Source organism: Somniosus microcephalus, chromosome 6, assembly GCF_052327205.1.
Source record: "Somniosus microcephalus isolate GS21.2 chromosome 6, FLI_Smic_1.0, whole genome shotgun sequence".
Taxonomy (NCBI): domain Eukaryota; kingdom Metazoa; phylum Chordata; class Chondrichthyes; order Squaliformes; family Somniosidae; genus Somniosus; species Somniosus microcephalus.
Genome location: NC_140992.1, coordinates 280,596,172 through 280,607,787, shown reverse-complemented (window position 1 = coordinate 280,607,787; position 11,616 = coordinate 280,596,172). Strand labels below are relative to the sequence as shown.

Below are 11,616 nucleotides of genomic sequence, written 5' to 3'. Positions count from 1 at the left end.
GGAGTCTCCCTAAACGGATGCCACGGGAAAGGCACGCTTATGATATGCCCACATCCGGTAGGAGAAGGCCCTAAGGATGAGTGCGGCTATAATAAGACAGAGGGGTGTGTGTTGGAATTATCACATGTTGATCACCATCATACCCGCTCAGGATATAGAGGCGAAGGGGAGTATTGTATAGCCACCACAGAGACTGAGTACCAATATAGTAACCTTGTATGTGCAATCACAATGCCAAACTTCTGCTTTACGCCAAAGGTCCCTGTGACAATTGGATACACCAGATTGGTGTATGTACATTCAAGGGAGGAGATAAAACTAAATGTGCCAGTGTTGAGATACCGCGGCAAACGTGGGAGTCGAGACCAGAGCTATTGAAGACACAACTGCTTTATTCCAACCACATGACAAACAGGAACTAGAAAAGCCCGCGCATCCACTTAAATACTTCCCAGACAGGAAGTGCTCCCGGCAGCCTGTCCCTGCGGGAAACAAGTTGCTGGAGGAAAGGGCCCCCGGCTGGGGGCTTCTGCTTAGACTGTCTGTGCCGCCGTGAGCGGATTATGTCCAGTGGTGGCGTGTCGCCACAGAGCTCCCCCCAGAATCCGCTTAGGAGGAGTGGACGAGTCGTGACGGTGGTCTAATGGTTCTGCCGCAGCAGCTCTGAGTGGTCGCCGGTCTGGTTGGTTGGGTCGGGCGGTTCGCCGCCGGCTGTGCTGGCTTGCCGGGGGGACGGCCTCTAGTTGGAGGCCGAGCCACGGGGACCTGTTCCCCTGGTTCTGTGTGTGCTGGTTTGAGCCGGTCAATGGAGACTGTCTCGACCCTGTCGCCGAGTCGCAGCTTGAAGACCTTGTCCCCGGTTTGTAGTACCTCGTACGGACCGTCGTACGGGGGTCGCAGGGGCCCGCGGTGCGCGTCGTGTCGCACGAAGACGAAGCGCGCCTGCTGTAAATTTGGCGGGACGTGAGGTGCGAGTTCGCCGTGTCGGTTGACTGGAAGTGGGGCGAACTGCTGAGCGGAAGAGAAAGAGTCGAGCCGCTGCTGTTCGGCCGACCCAGGCTTGGTAGGCTCCGGAAGGAATTCACCTGGGACGCGCAGCGGTTGTCCGTAGACTAACTCCGCTGCCGAGGACTGGAGGTCTTCCTTGACCGCGGTGCGTAGGCCGAGTAGCACCCACGGTAGGCGGTCAGTCCAGGTACTGTCCTGCAGGCCGGCGCGGAGTGAGGCCTTGAGTGACCTGTGGAAGCGTTCACAAAGTCCGTTGGCCTGCGGGTGGTACGCCGTGGTGCGGTGGAGCGTCACCCCGAGGTTGCGTGCTGTGGCCGTCCAGAGTTCGGAGGTGAACTGGGCGCCTCTGTCGGAGGTTATGTCGGCCGGTACGCCGAACCTCGCAACCCAGGTGTTAACGAACGCCCTGGCGATGTCGGCTGTGGTGGTGGAGGTCAGCGGCACTGCCTCAGGCCAGCGTGTGTAGCGGTCGACCATCGTGAGGAGATAAGTTTGGCCTTGCGATGGCGGCAGTGGACCGACGATGTCGACGTGTACGTGGTCGAAGCGGCGGCTGGGTACCTCGAAGTCTCCCAGGGGTGCTTTGGTGTGCAGCTGTACCTTAGCCCGTTGGCAGGCGAGGCAGGAGGTGGCCCAAGTCCGAACATCTCTGCTGAGGCTGTGCCAGACGAAGCGCTTGGAGAGGAGTTTGACGGATGCGCGGGAACCCGGGTGAGAGAGCCCGTGGAGCGCATCGAAAACGCGGCGGCGCCAGGTCTCAGGGACGACCGGCCTGGGTTGGCCAAGTGAGACGTCGCACGTGACTGCCGTGGCTTCGGGCCCGTGCGCGACCTTGGCTAGGCGTAACCCTGGCAGGCTGGTAGCCGCCGAGAGGTGGTCTGGGTCCGTGAGCTGGGCCGCTGCTAGTTGTGCGTAGTCGACCGCGAGGTGATTCGCACAGACGGCGGGACGGGAAAGGCAGTCGGCGACCACGTTGTCTCTACCGGAGACGTGCTGAATGTCCGTAGTAAACTCGGAGACGGCCGCGAGCTGGCGTTGCTGCCTAGCGGACCAGGGTTCGGTGTGCTTGGCCATCGCGTATGTGAGTGGCTTGTGGTCCACATACGCGGTGAAGGGGCAGCCTTCCAGGAGGAACCTGAAATGGCGGACCGACAGGTGGAGTGCGAGAAGCTCGCGGTCGAAAGTGGAGTATTTGACCTCCGGGGGGCGCAGTTGGCGGCTGTAGAAGGCAAGTGGCTGCCACGCGCCATTGACCCACTGCTCGAACACGGCCCCGACCGCGTGGTCGGAGGCGTCGGTGGTGAGCGCGACCCGGGCATCGGCCCTCGGGTGCGCGAGCAGAGTGGCGTCGGCGAGCGCGTTTTTGGTGGCGTCGAAGGCGGCTGCCGTGTCAGTGGTCCAGGCTACGTCCATCTTGCCGGATTTTCCTTGGAGGGAGTCGTATAGGGGCTTCATGAGGGCTGCAGCTCTGGGGATGAACCTGTTGTAGAAGTTCACCATCCCGAGTAACTCCTGGAGGCCCTTGATGGTTGTGGGGCGGGGGAATTGCTGGACGGCCTGCACCTTGTTGGGCAGGGGGACGGCCCCAGCAGGGGTGATGTGGTGACCGAGAAAATCGATCTCGGTTAGGCCGAATTGGCACTTCGCCGGGCTGAGGATGAGCCCGTGTTGGGCTAGGCGCCCGAACAGGATGCGAAGGTGTTTGAGGTGTTCCTGTTTGGAGGAGCTGGCCACGAGAATGTCGTCTAGATAGACGAATAGGAAGTTCAGGTCCCGGAGGACTGAGTCCATAAGGCGCTGGAAAGCCTGTGCTGCATTCTTGAGGCCGAAGGGCATCCTCAGGAACTCGAACAGGCCGAATGGGGTGATGACGGCCATTTTGGGGATGTCCGCGGGGTGTACGGGGACTTGGTGGTAACCGCGCACCAGGTCGACTTTGGAAAAGACGGTTCGTCCGGCCAGTCGGGCCGAGAAGTCCTGGATGTGTGGCACCGGGTATCGATCGGGGGTGGTGGCGTCGTTGAGGCGGCGGTAGTCCCCGCAAGGGCGCCAGCCTCCGCCGGGCTTGGGGGCGATGTGGAGGGGCGAGGCCCAAGGGCTGCTGGAGCGGCGGATGATGCCGAGTTGTTCCATGGTGGTGAACTCGGCCCGCGCGATTTCCAGCTTGGCCGGGTTGAGTCTGCGGGCGTGGGCAGAAACTGGGGGGCCGGTGGTGGGGATATAGTGTTCCACACCGTGCTTGGCGGCTTTGGCCGAAAAGGTCGGGTTAGTGAGGGCGGGAAACTCAGCTAGGAGTGCCGAGTAGTCGTCCGTGGCTCTGGCGAGGCAGTAGGTCGTCAGGCCGGCCAAACGGGCCGGGGTAAAGGCGCCGGGGATGGGGGCCATAGTGTTGATGTCGACGAGGCGGTGCCTCGGAATGTCGACAAGGAGGCCGTGGGCGCGTAGGAAGTTGGCGCCGATGAGTGGGCAGAGGACCTTGGCTGTGAGGAACTCCCAGCGGTAGCGGCGGCCCGCGAGGTCGAGCGTGACCATGCGGGTGCCATATGTGCGGATTTCAGAGCCGTTGGCTGCAGCCAGTGTGATACCCCGTGTACCGCGTTGGATCTCGAGGGCGGAGGCGGGGGTGATGCTGTGCTGGGCCCCTGTGTCGCACAGAAATCGGCGGTTGGTTCTGTCGTCAGTGACGTACAGTAGGGGCTCCTTCTGCCCCGCGGCCATCGCGGGGGCCGGTTTTGAAGGTACACGGTGGCGTGCAGCGTTGAGCCCTAGCGCCAAAACGGGTGTGGTAGTAGCAGTGACCCGGAGTGGTAGGGCGGTCGGGCCTAGCGGCCCGGGAAGACCGCGTGGTCGTTGCCGTGAGGTCGGGCGTGACGTCGCGAGCGGCCTGTGCAGAGAGCAGCCGGTCGGCCTTTTCGGCTATATCATTCAGGTCCGTGGAGTCAGACTCCACAATGAGCGGGCGGATGCTGGCGGGGAGCTGCCGAATGAAAAGCGTGCGAAAAGGGGCGCCGGGGTTTTTGTCGTCTGATAGGGACAGCATGTGGGAAAGCAGGTCTGATGGTGAAGCGTCACCAAGGCCGGGGAGGTCCAGGAGTTGGCAGTGGCGCTGGTAAGAGGACGTTTGAAATTTTTTAAGTAGCGCAGCCTTCAGATGTTCGTACTTGCCCTCTGTTGGTGGATTCTGCAGCGCTGCCCAAACCTTGGGGACTGTAGCGTAGGTGAGCGAGGCGACGAGGTAGTCGTACTTCGTGGCGTCGACTGTAATGCCTTTCAGCCGGAATCTGGACTCAGCTTGAACAAACCAGGCTTCAGCGAGGTTCTCCCAAAAGTCTGGTAATTTAACCGTGACTGCGTTTGTATCCGCCATGCTAGCTTAGGATTCGTCCTGAGCGTCGGGGTCACCAGTGTTGAGATACCGCGGCAAACGTGGGAGTCGAGACCAGAGCTATTGAAGGCACAACTGCTTTATTCCAACCACATGACAAACAGGAACTAGAAAAGCCCGCGCATCCACTTAAATACTTCCCAGACAGGAAGTGCTCCCGGCAGCCTGTCCCTGCGGGAAACAAGTTGCTGGAGGAAAGGGCCCCCGGCTGGGGGCTTCTGCTTAGACTGTCTGTGCCGCCGTGAGCGGATTATGTCCAGTGGTGGCGTGTCGCCACACCAGATAGTTTAAGGGACGAGTTGGTCAATTATGAAGATCTGGTAGGGGCCCCAATACCCCGCCTGCAAGAGGATCTGCAAGAAATGAAAGAGGATTTAAGTAAGATGGTGAAATAATGCATAGTGTTGCAAAGGAATCTTGGGGAATTAGAAAAAGACATAGAGGTAGAGCTACAGGAAGTCCTGTGGTATGAGAAGCTGTGGGATTGGGGAATGAATGTCAACATACACCCATGGATCCGCATCATTTCTCATATATTAGTGATAGTACAGTTAGTCATGGCTATAGGATGGGGAATAGCAGCATGTACAGCTTGTAAAAAGAAACGGACCAAACAAAGAGCTAAAGCGAGTCAGAAAGAGCTAGAAAACACAAGTTTGCTCTAAACATGATGGGTATGCAGGCCCTCCAGAACCAGCGACTGATCACCGCATGGGGCAGGAGGCACAGCGATGCTTATACATGTGGTTTAACTTGGGCAGGGGCCAAGTGCCAAAAGGGGGGATTGCAGTGGGGAAAGAGTTAAACTGACATCGCTGGCAGTTTCACTGAATGGTGTAAGAAAGAAGAAAGACAGGTGCTAGAAACATAGAAGATAGGAGCAGGAGTAGGCCATTCGGCTCCTCGAGCCTGCTTCGCCATTCAATGAGATCGTGGCTGATCATCCAAACTCAGTACCCGGTCCCTGCTTTCTCCCCATATCCCTTGATCCCTTTAGCCTTAAGAAATATATCCAACTCCTTCTTGAATATATTTAATGAATTGGCCTCAACTGCCTTTTGTGGTAGAGAATTCCACAGGTTCACCACTCTCTGGGTGAACATGAAAAGCCACATCTATAAAGATGCGGTCAAGATAGCTGACCTTTGAAGAGAAATAAAACAATTAAGTGGAGACAGGATGTCCAGCATTTCAACTGCCTTTAACAGCTTTATTACCTAGGTCACATTCCAAGGTGTCTTTTAATCAGCATTCAGCAGTTTGAGTGATTGATTGAGGAGGCAGCTTATACATGTTTACATTAAGATTTGTAACCAATCCGTGAAGATGCATGCGGGCCAAGATCCAATCAGGTGGCAGGAATGAATTGTGCATGAGGTGACCATGTATATTTTAATGTATAAAAATGTCATGTTTGCTGTAACAATTTGGAGAAGTCTGGCTGAAGACAGAGCAGACTGTCTCCCCACCGGTGTAATAAAGACAATTTGACTATCGATCTGAAAACCTTGTGTTGAGTGTTGGTTCAAAATACTCCACAACACAACCATTCACCACTACTCTCTGTTTCCTGTCACTTAGCCAATTCTGTATCCATGCTGCCACTGTCCCTTTTATTCCATGGGCTTCAACTTTGCTGGCAAGCCTATTATGTGGCACTTTGTCGAATGCCTTTTGGAGATCCATGTACACCACATCAACCGCATTGCCCTCATCAACCCTCTCTGTTACCTCATCAAGGAACTCAATCAAGTTAGTTAAACACTATTTGCCTTTAACAAATCTGTGCCGGCTTTCCTTAATTATCCACACCTATCCAAGTGACTGTTAATTTTGTCCCTGACTATTGTTTCTAAAAGCTTCCCACTACCGAGGTCAAACTGACTGGTTTGTAGTTGCTGGGTTTATCTTTACACCCTTTTTTGAACAATGGTGTAACATTTGCAACTCTCCAGTCCTCTGGCACCACCCCCGTATCTATGGAGGATTGGAATATTATGGCCAGTACCTCCGCAATCTCCTCCCTCAGCATCTTACGATGCATTCTTCTAAGTACAGCTGGCCTTTCTAATACCTCCTTTTTATCAATTTTTATCCTATCAAGTATCTCCACTACCTCCTCCTTCACTCTCTATGGCAGCATCCTCTTCCTTGGTGAAGACAGAAGCAAAGTACTTGTTTAGTACCTCAACCATATGTTACTGAATATAGTCTCTCGTTAGAGCAGAGAAGGTTAAGGCGAGATTTAATAGAGGTGTTCAAAATCATGAATGGATTTGAAAGAGTAAATAAGGAGAAACTGTTTCCAGTGGCAGGAGGTTTGGTAACCAGAGGACACAGATTTAAGGTAATTGGCAAAAGAACCAGAGGGGGAGATGAGACCCTTTTTTTTGTTGTGTGCAGCACTCTCGCCTCTGAGTTAGAAGATTGTGGGTTCAAGTCCCACTCCAGAGAATTGAGCCCATAATCCAGGCTAACACTCCCAGTGCAGCCCTAAGAGAGCACTGCACTGGCGGAGGTGCCGTCTTTCAAACAGATTATCTGGTCATTATCACATTGTTGTTTGTGGGAGCTTGCTGTGCGCAAATTGGCTGTTGCGTTTCCGACATTACAACAGTGACCACACATCAAAAGTACTTCATTGGACGTAATACACATTGGGACATCCTGAGGTTGTGAAAGGTGCAATAGAAATACAAGCCTTTCTTTCTATCTGGAATACACAGACTGAAAGAGCAGCAGAAGCAGATTCAAGAGTAACTTTCAAAAGGGAATCAGGTAAATACTTGAAAAGGAACAATTCACAGGGCTATGGGTGGGGGAGTGGGACTAATTGGATAGCTGATTGAAAGAGCTGGCACAGGTAGGATGGGCCGAATGGCCTCCTTCTGTGCTGTGAGATTCTTTGATTTAGGGCCTTGACATCCTTGTGTATTTGTTGCAGCAAAAACATCCAAAATGAAGTGTTGACGGTCGAACTGAGCACTTTGGGACGTTTTATCACGTTAAAGGCGTTATATAAATACAAGTTGTTGTTGTTTTTGGGTCCTGAGCCCCGGCCAGGCGGCGGCTGATGGGCAGAATGGCCGCATCACGTGTTGGGGAGGAGCGACCGCATCGCGCAGGCGCAGTGGCGGCAGGTTCCCCCGCGAACAGCGCATGCTCAGTGGCTGCGGACGCGGTGGAGACAACGCGTGAGGTGAGAGTCCGGGGCGGTTACCGGGGAAACGGGGCCTGGGTGGGGAGTGGGCAGCGCGGAGCCTGAGGCGGCGGCGGGAGAGGACTGTCCGGACAGCTGGCAGCAGTGGGGCAAAGAGAAGCGGGGAGGCTGCAGCCCGGGCCGGGGGCTCGGGGACAGGCCCAGTGTCCTATCCGCTCAGTGAGCAAACACAGGCCAGACCCTCACTCTGAACCCTGACTCGACCCTGAATCTGCCCGCTGAAACCGACACTGAACCTGATCCAATATTTGCCCCATGACCCTGGACCCGCTCAGGACCCTGAACCCGAGCCAGACCCTGACTCCCACCGAGCGCCAGCCCAGCTGCTGAACCTGCCCCAGTGCTGCTGCTGTGATTCCAGCGACAGTGGGCTTGCAAGGGTGCTTTCACAGTCCAGGTATTCTCGGTCCGCCTGTTAGTCGCACTCCATACATACATATTATAAAAGGGCATCACAGACTCGGAGATGCAGGTCTACCATGCTGCTGTTGTGATGTGAGCTGGTGTTTGTAATGTAACTGTAGAGAGAGCTGGTGTTTTGCAGTCCAGGTTGGGGAGGGGTCTCGGTATGAAAGTGAAGCCCAGTGAGTCTGTGGACCCTCTGTCCAGCACGAGTATAGAAGCGAGAGAGTGAAGCAGGGATGCTGTTTCCTGAAAAGCTTTTATGTTCACGCTATCCATGCAATTCAGAGAGGTGAGAAACATGACCAGTCACTAGGACTGCTGGGCCAGATCTTTTAATTACTGTTACGGTAGGTGCAGTGTGCAAATACATGGGAAATGGGTTGTTCAGTAGGCCGCTGTGCTGATAAATATGTGTTGGCATCTTTAAAGTTTGTTGCGATTCTGCGGTGCTGTCAAGGCCACTGCTTTACTTTTATCTCAGAAAAATAGACGAGATTGCAATCCCCAGAATGCTGCTAAAAAAATGTTTAAACACAGATTTGGTTTCTTCAAAACACTGTAATCCACTGACTGTGGTTATGGCACAAATCCAGAAAATGCTGAAGACACTGAGCAGTAAAACCTTCCACAGGACTGCTGTGGCGATCAGCTCAATGATTGTTTTATGGGTTCCTGTGAAGGGAGGATATGTGGTTAATTGTGAATGAGACAGATTTCAAGATAAACTAACACTTGCATCTTTCAAAATGTTTCACATATTCTATAATAAAGGGGGTTGCTACCAGGATGGGCCAATGTATCCTGCCATAGAATGTTTGTTTATTTGTGAATTTTGACCACTTTGTTTTAAATTATTTTTGTTACAAGTATAAAAAATAGATTTTCAACTTGGATTTGTCTTAAAAACAAAATGCTGGATACACTCAGCGGGTCCGGCAGCATCTGTGGAGAGAGAAACATAGGGTTAACATCTTATGTCAATGTTGAAACTGATGAAAGGCCATCGACCTGAAACGTTAACTCTGTTTTTCTCTCCACAGATGCATCCTGATCTGCTCCAAGTGTTTCCAGCATTTTCTGTTTTTATTTCAGATTTCGATTTCGAACATCCGCAGTATTTTGCTTTTTTGGATTTATCATACTTGTAGTTCAGGGGTTTTGTCAGCATATAGGAAGTGGACAAATTTGCTTTTTGATGTCTGGCATATTAGATCTGTAATTGTGTGCTGTACTCCCTAAATATTTGTTACAGAAACTGTTTTAAATGCTTTTAATCGTCAAGCTGCTTTCTAACAATTGCAAGCTCTTGCTTCCTTTGTGCGCTTATCATTAGATCCATCATCTGTGTCCATAAGCGGGTATTTGTTACCCCAGTAACTTGATGCTCACTTGGATTTCTGTGGAAAAATTGAAACGTGTGGTTTTTCTCATCGACAGTTTTGTGGTATGTTTGCAGGAAGGTTACACTCGGAATCGTGTGCAGTGTTGTCACGAGTGTCGGTGAAGCTTAGCTTAGTGTGATAAACATCTAGAGCACAATTCTAGATTCTTCCTGTCCAATCTTGGGTTGTGTACGGATAGAGCTGTGTAAAACCGGGGTGAAGTATTGGTGAATACAGATCTTTCAGATGGTGGCTGAGGTAGCAATTTGAGGAAAGAGAATCAGGGCTGATAAAACCAATAAGGATTTTGATAATGAACTGCATATTCTGTTTCTGAACTCTGAGACCAGCCAGATGAACTAACGGAAAGGAAAGGACTTACATTTATATAGCGCCTTTCACAACCTCAGGATGTCTCAAAGCGATTTACAGTCAATGAAGTGCTTTTGAAGTGTAGTCACTGTTGTAATGTAGGAAATGTGGCAACCAATTTACGCAGAGCAAGTCCCACAAACAGCATTGAGATAATGAGCAGAGAATCTGTTTACATACCGACCCTTCTACCACTGGATACAGTTTCTCTCTATTTACTCTATCAAAACCATTCATGATTTTGAACACCTTTATCAAATCTTCCCTTAACTTTAAACCTCACTTCATCTAATTCAGTAAATTCCTATGTGCCTATCACACAAGAAGTGTGATTTCCCCCCCCCCTCCATTTTATAGTAGATTTATTTCTCAGGCAGGCAGTACTGGGCATGTGCTTTGCTGGTAATCTGTTATATTTGCCCATGACACACACACTGCAGTGTTGTCACCAGTGTTATTTATTGGTATTGAATGCAAAATGCTTGAAAGAATATTGGATATGATGAATTAATGCACCAATACCCTTACCGTGTAATGCTTTTTCAAATTTCTCCCAACAGCAGTAACCACCAGGACAACACCCTAGTGTTATGTGAACCCAAGTTTAGACAGACAGAATCTATCATTGTGTAGCTGGGAGACTTTCACAATTCAACTGGACACATTACAGAACTGTCATGCCTACCGTTACACTTCATTGAATCATAAAGATCACAAATATGAGTACACGTCAGGGAGGAGGCCATTCAGCCCAACCTTCTGTGGAAAACCAGTGGTTCTGTCATCATCCCCCCCCCCCCCCTCCGAATCGCAGTATCTAACTGCCTCGTGACTCTCGGGTGAGAGTTGTACCGACTGAGAGTTCAATAACAAGCAGGAGGTGGTAGGTCAGAGTCAGAGACACCTTGGCATCTGACTAAGGTGGGTTAGGCTTATGATGGAGTACAGTAGAAATGTTCAGCTTCAGATAGGCAGATTGAGGGGTGAGTTCAGGAAGCTGCACTGGCAGAGGGGGAATGCATGGCAGAAAAGTGAAGATATACACCAATAAGGAAGGAAGATAATGTTTATGCCTTGATGTGATTAAATCAGTAGAGTACACGATAGAATGCTTGGCCTGTCTGTCCCAAAGAGCTATGATTAAAGCCCCCCGATGGCCTAGTGCAGGATGTCAAAGCGTTTGTCCTTGTGGCTGCATTGGTTGTGCTAAGGAACCCACATATAAAGTTTAATCCATGTTCCCATTCATTGCAGAGATCTCAAGGTGCTGATACCATCGCATCGTATTATTCCAGGCTAGGATTTATTGGCCAATGAGACAACCCTTTCCAAATCTCCAGGCCCATAAAATTCAAACAGAACAAACCAGCAAATAACAAATAAAAGCACAAATCGGGCTGAATTATCTGGGCTTCGACAGCCTGGTTGCCAGGGCTCGGGGGCAGTGCATTGGACACTCTTGCCCAGTGAGTTTAGAAGAATGAGAGGTGATCTCATTGAAACTTACAAGATTCTGAGAGGGGTAGATGCTGAGAGGCTGTTTCCCCTGGCTGGAGAGTCTAGAACTAGGGGGGCATAGTCTCAGGATAAGGGGTCAGCTATCTTTTGCCCTGCCAGTACACTTTACACCTAATCCCAGCCTATTACTATCTCATCTAGCTTCTAATCTCTTTTACTTCTTTTGTTTCTTTTATTCTTTTGTCCGATCGCAGCCCTGCCTCCGATCTAGTTTCTTTTCTTTCCAGTTTTGAAGAAGGGGTCAACTCAAATTTCTCTCCACGGATGTTGCCTGACCACCTGAGTTTTTCCAGCATTTTCTGTTGTTATTTCGGATTTCCAACATC

General features: G+C 51.3%; 1 protein-coding gene across 2 annotated transcripts in view; it reads left to right on the top strand.

Annotated features, from left to right (window-relative positions):
- Positions 1 to 7,530: 7,530 nt before the first annotated feature.
- The window catches only part of kiaa0513 (KIAA0513 ortholog), a 128,002-nt gene continuing 123,916 nt past the window's right edge, over positions 7,531 to 11,616 (top strand). The window contains exon 1 of one of the 2 annotated variants that reach the window (XM_085991927.1): positions 7,531 to 7,592. The gene's annotated coding sequence lies outside the window, so the exon portion shown is untranslated. The remainder of the gene's footprint in view (positions 7,593 to 11,616) is intronic. The other variant, XM_085991928.1, reaches the window with a different exon arrangement.